Source organism: Condylostylus longicornis, unplaced genomic scaffold (genome assembly GCF_029603195.1).
Source record: "Condylostylus longicornis isolate FDR11 unplaced genomic scaffold, ASM2960319v2 ptg000052l, whole genome shotgun sequence".
NCBI classification, from domain to species: domain Eukaryota; kingdom Metazoa; phylum Arthropoda; class Insecta; order Diptera; family Dolichopodidae; genus Condylostylus; species Condylostylus longicornis.
The window spans coordinates 645,795-652,500 of record NW_026578021.1 but is presented as its reverse complement, the minus strand read 5'-3'; the positions used below and the strand labels follow the sequence as shown (position 1 = coordinate 652,500).

The following is a 6,706-nucleotide window of genomic DNA, read 5'->3' as shown; positions in this document are numbered from 1 at the left end:
TAACTTTAATATTATTATTATTATTTTTATTATTATTATTATTATTATTATTATTATAATTATTATTATTATTATTATTATTATTATTATTATTATTATTATTATTATAATTATTATTATTATAATTTTTATTATTATTATTATTAATATTGTTATTATTTTTATTATTAGTATTAATATTATTATAATAATTATTATTATTATTACTAGTATTATTATAATTATTATTAGTATTATTATTATTATTACTATTATTATTATTATTATTATTATTATTATTATTACTATTATGTTGAGATCTTTCTCACAAAAGGTTCTACACCCCTAACTTCAGCTTAAATTATTGAAAAACACTTTCACACACTTTCTTAAACTTGGCTTAATTATGCATATTTAAATTACCTACATAATGATTCACTTACACATTAATAATTTAGTTTAATTTCGAAAAATGAATTAACTGTAAAATTCATTTTTCTCTCATTATAATATGTATAAATGATTTGAAATTCTATACTTATATTCTATTCTGTCACAGTGCAATTAAGTCCATTATATCCATATAATAATGGTCATAGTGCAATTAAGGTGATTTAAAATGAAACAAGTGTTGTTTAAAATAAAATAATTATAATTGTTTCAAGTTGAATATTAAAAATAAGTGAAATGTAGTAATAATAATTATAAATTAATTAATAATTAAAAAATAAATTAATAATAAAGAAAATTCTAACTTAAAATGAAATTATTGCGAGTTTTTTAATAAAATAAAAACATAAAATGGTCTTCTTGCCAGAATCCGGCAGGAAGCCATATTGGTGACCCCGACTAAAAAACACGTGAAAAAAGACTAAAGTCAATTTATAATAAAAATCTAATAATATTACGATAAAAAAAGGATAACTAAACTAAATTTAATATTATAACTCTTACAACATTAATTAAAAAATAAAAAATTTTAAAATAAAAAATATATAGTGGTTAAATGGAAACATTTGGTTAAAGTTTCTAAACATATACTTGATTTCTACACTCATGCATGCATTGCTCAGTTTTACATGCAGTCAATATTCATCATCATCAGTTAGAATTTTCATAATCACAGTCATACAAAATCATCCAATCATATAAATTATTTCAACTTGGGCACTTGCATCATACATTCATAATTTCAACTTCAATCAAACAAATTAAACCATTCAACTTTTCAATTGCGTTCAACTAATCATTCATCTACATTCTCAAGCGGAATCAACATCATCAATACTCATCCATCACTTCACCACCAAAAAGCATCATCAATATTAAGATAAGTTCTATTAATTTCTTAATTTCTTACATTATTTTTTATTTTAAAAAAAAAGAATAATTAAAATACAATTTAAAAAAAAAATTTTTTTTGTTTTTTAAAAAAACTAAGAACAAAAATTAGAATTTTAAAAAATTTTATACATTCATTACAATTTTCCAGTTTAATAAAACTAAAATTTAAATCAATTCAAACATTTTTTTTACTATATTAGATAATAAACTAAAATAATTTTTTTAAAAGCATACATACATAAATACATATTATGTATGTAATATATTAAATTTTAATATGATTTTAATATAATTTTAATATCAACTTATGTATATTACATGTAATATACTTTATTTAAAATTTTGCAATATTAGGAATATATTAAAAGTATATTATTTTCTTTGACATTTGGATGTATGTTTGTTTATTTAGAAAAAAATTTTTTTTTCTCAAAAATACACATAGGTTAAAAAGGCGTTTACTTAGCATCATAAAGACATACAAACATAATTTTCCAATTATAACTTTCGGTTTGTTAATTAATTTTTTTTTAATTAGTGATACAAATATTATTTTATTTAATTAATTAAATTTTAAAATAATATATACATTATAATTTTAACTTCTAAAAATTAAAATTTTTTTTAACATTAATTTTTCTTAGATATTGAGAATAAAAAACATTATTTAATATAAATTACATCTTTAATTTTTTTTACATATTCACATATAAGTACATACATACATACGGGCATGCATAGAAATTGTATCTAATGAATTTTATATATTTTTTTAAATCGAAATATTGAAACTGTATTTTTCAATTTAATACGCATATATGTACATTGGGGTATGCACATATACATTGTAAAATTTAAGTGCATTGTGACCTTTCATATAATTTTTTTTAACTGTAGTGATTATACATTTATTTTTTTTTCATTTTTTGGTGAATAGCGTAAAACCATTTTTTATTGAACGCTAATTTAATTAATGAATTTTAAATTAAAATAATATTAAATTACACAAGTGATCATACATTTATTGTTTTTATTTTTTGGTGAATACAGTAAAACCATTTTTTATTGAACGCTAATTTAATTAATGAATTTTAATGAAATGAAATTATTTTGAGGAGATTCTTGAATTCGCAATAGCTATTTTTGCATCGATACTATTAAATTTTTTTGATTTAACTATTTTACCATTTTAGCACTATACCGAACTATTAAGTGTATACTGAGCCTTATTATTACAATTCGTTTATTTTTAGAAGTATTAAATATATTTATTTAATATCAAAGTTCAATTGAAAATTCTTCAATTTTTTCTTTTTAACGTTTTTGTAGTTTAGATTACCGTTCTGAAATTTTGTTTTCATTCAAGCATTTGATTTGATTATATTTGATTATTTCATTTAAGCAAATTAATCGTACAAATTTTTCTTTGTCTTAAATCTTCTATTTCATACAATCAATTTAAATATGTCGAACGACGAGAAAATGCCTATGAAACAGACTCATTCGACAAATCCTTTGATGGCTCCGACTTCCGACCTTTTCCGAAGAAATCCTGGTACTTTGGAGGAAGAAACCAATGCCGATTCAAACCCTTTCAGTCCTGCGACCGAGGTAAAACACGAAGTAGACTCTGTGCGCGACAAATGTACTTTCGTATCAATATTAAAAAAAAAAAACACTTTTTATTTTATTCAAACAAAAGACACTTTTATTAAAATTCAATTTTATTAAAAAAAAAAAACCTTTATTGTTAAACCATAAACTATGACTGAATTTACAATTTAGTACCTATAACTAAGTTTTATTATTTTAATGTAAAATTGCTGATATCGACAAAACGTGTCTACATTTGGATTGTACCGTTTTGTTGATATCAGACATAAAATTTTGTAATTGGAGTGTCTGCATTCTTTTGTTATATTATGAGAACTTTTTTATTTTTAATTTAAAATTTTAAATAACAGGAAGTGTTGCATCACCTTTATTACGTATAACAACGGTGTTATACGTAACTTCTCATCCGTTAAGATTTGAATTCTCCTGAATTTTATTAATATTAAATTTTTTCTTAAATTTTTTACATAATGCAAATACTCCAACAGAAATTACTATAAACAATATTAGAATTGTTAGAATTATTAAGATATATGACACATTCTTATGATAATGTAAGGCTTTTATTTTTTGTACATTATTAAAATTTTCTGAGACAATTTCATCAAATGTGATTTGTGTTTTAAAATTTTTAAAATTTATATAATTTTCACTTATAGGATAATAGAATCTTTCTTTTAAATTTTTAATAAACAGTTATTAAAATGAATCAATACATTTTTTTGATAAAATTAATTTTCTACTATCACAAGTCTGATTTAGTTCAATACTTCTTACATCTTTTATTAAAGTGGTTTCTTCATCAATTTAATCAAAAAATAGAAGCCAATAATTTCTGTGGCATTATTATTTATGAGCTTACAATTATTTTTAAATGTACAATGTTTGCTCAGTTTAAGTTCATTTAATGGTTTTGATTCTTCATGATGATAGTTTAAACCATTGTACTCGAAAATTGTTTCTTGGGTATGATCAATTTCTCTATAAAATTTATTTGGTAAGGGAATAATTAGTTTTAGCTGTATCTTTTTAATTTTACTAGGAATTTTGATGGCTAATAGCAATGAATTTTCCTGAAATTTTGCTACACCGAATTTAACGTATTGTAATTTATAAAAATCTATATCATAATCTTGGATTTCTTGATTAGTAAGGATATTATGGTGGAATATCCCGTGTCTAGCTGTGGCTAAATTATCTTGAATCTGATTTATTTTTTCTTTAATAAGTTGGATTTTAAATTTTAATTCTACATAAAAATTTTGTTGCATAGAAGGTTCCTCTATCCTATTAGATTTTCTAATATTAAAGTACGATCGTTATCTATGGATTGTTTTAATTGATTAATTGCCCTAATAAAGTGATCATTTATTTTAATTTGTTTATTGGCATTGTGAATCAACCTGTCCCTGTTGTATGTTATGGATTCTAATTATCCATTGTGCCAAAAAGCCAATTTGATGTAATTTCTACGGCATTTATTAGCCCATGTTTAGCTCTTTTGTCCTTGGGTGTAATAGTCTTAGTTTTTATAATAAGTTGAGTAATTTCTGGTTGTAGTAATGTTCTGTATTTTGAATGTTGATGTTCTATAATTCCAGATATATTGTGTAATGTGTCATTAATTTCTTTTATGTTAATAATGTGTACAATAATGTCTGTTTTTATGACTAAGTCTGATTCATCTAAGTTTATATTTACGAGACCCGTTTCTGCTGTTATACTATTAAATTCCAATGAAGCTAAACTAGATGTTATCAGTAATATGACCATCGTCAGTATTTTCCATGCCTGAAAATTTTTGAGGTCGTTTAATGTTTGATATATGTATATTATTAAGTTTAGATTTTTTGAATTTTGGTTGTTCTTTGTGTCTAACTGCCTTGTAGTTCTTGATAAAACTGGTAGATCTGGTTTCATCATACTGTTCCCTACGTTTATTTAATTTGTTAATTTTTTTAGTTTTTACTGTCTCTAAATTTAATTTAATCTTTTCAAAATCTACCATACAATTCTGTATGTCTGATGGTTTGAATTTAACTGTTGAATGGTATTGTTCGTTATAAGCCCTAATGGCTTGCTGTACAAGTCGTTTAACACATTTGTCTTTATTTTGTATCCTAAGTATCCTAAATATTTCCGCGATGGAATTATGGAATCTCTCAATGTCGCCGCTTCCTGTATGACTATTTGGTTTAGTCAGATGTAGTTCTATTCACTCTTCTTGTAAAAGCTCCCTCAACGGAATAGTTTTAAATTCGTTATCTGCAACAATTTTATTTGGTTTGCCTGCCCTGCTAAAATGTCCTTCTAATTGTTCCATTATAGTTACATGAGTCTCGTCTGTCAAGTAATACGCTGTTCCGAATTTTGTCTACTAAAGTTAGGAAAACGTGTTTCATTATAACATAAGTATCTATGTGAATTATATCAATAATGTCCTTAGCAGTTTCAGTCAGTTTATATTTGGGTTTTATGGTATTTAACCTGTTGGCATATTCCACACTGGTTTATCGCAACTTGTATTAATTCGAGTAATTTCGGGTGATATATTTTATTTTTTACTTCATGATAGATTTCCTGAATACCTGAGTGGAAACTTTCTGTTACGTGATAAAGTGATATCTGTTTAACAGCTTCCACTTCTGTTCCTAGTTCTTGTGCCCTAAACGAATATTTTATAAATTTTACCTGCCTATTATTGCAATATAACACTATTAATTTTTCTGGTACTGCATTGTATTATTCTTGTACTACATGATGGTAACATCATGCAATTCTGCAAATATACCTGTTGTGCCTTTTTGTATATATCTCCTAAATATTTCACCTAATCTAGAAAAATCGTGTTCTGCTATGTATATAATTCTTCTAACTAATATTGTTTCAAAGTCTACTGTTTTGTTATTTGTAATTATTATTTGAGTTTTGTATTTGTTGACGATTTCTTCCTTGATAGGTATGTGTTCTAACAGCTCCTCTTCGGCTGAATGTACTGTAGCTAACGCTTGACTTCCCTCTTCGTCTTCTATATTAAATAATTCAAAATCAGATGAATCCTTTGAGTTAATGACTTGTGTTGCAATGTTGTCATCTAAATTATTTCCTTTTCCAATTACTGTTTCTTCTGAGTTTAAGTGATCTAAATTTAAATTTAAATTATTGGGTTCTATCACTTCTAGGGTGTGTATTTCTTTAAACATGTAAGGGTTATTTTTCAGTTTTATACATTGGTTAATTAAAATAATATTTCGGTCTTCTAAACTTATTTTTCCGTTTAAATTTTTTAATATGTCCGTCCCTATAATAAATTGGTAAATACGATTTGGTAGTTCTTTTACTTTTCATCTCATCAACGCATTAGGATAAGCTTTTAACTCTAAGAATCCCGGTGTATGGACTTCGTAAGTTATAGCGTCCTTTCCCCTTATTGTGGAAAAATATAAGGATGGAATTTTAACTTTTTTAAAAGCCGTAACTTTTTCGTCTATAATACGTAATGGCGACCCTGTGTCAATTAACGCTAAAAATTTTCGTTCTTGTATTGTTATATCTATGATAGGTAGTTCTTCCGAGGCTAGTTTAAAAAAAATCAATATTATTTGATTGATCACTGTAGTAATTATGATTTATATCGCTCTCTGACTGGTCTTGTATTTTTATAGAGGTACCTTGTTGATGGCTATCTTTGTCCGGGTCCCTACCAGAATGTCATAAATCCCGATAATGTTTATTATGTTTAACTTCGGTATTTCCTATATCCATCGGT

The 6,706-nt window shown here is 24.5% G+C and overlaps 1 pseudogene; it reads right to left on the bottom strand.

Moving 5' to 3' along the window:
- Positions 1-1,296, bottom strand: part of LOC129611558 (putative uncharacterized protein DDB_G0282133) — a 13,104-nt pseudogene extending 11,808 nt beyond the window's left edge.
- Between the last annotated feature and the right edge of the window lie 5,410 nt (positions 1,297-6,706).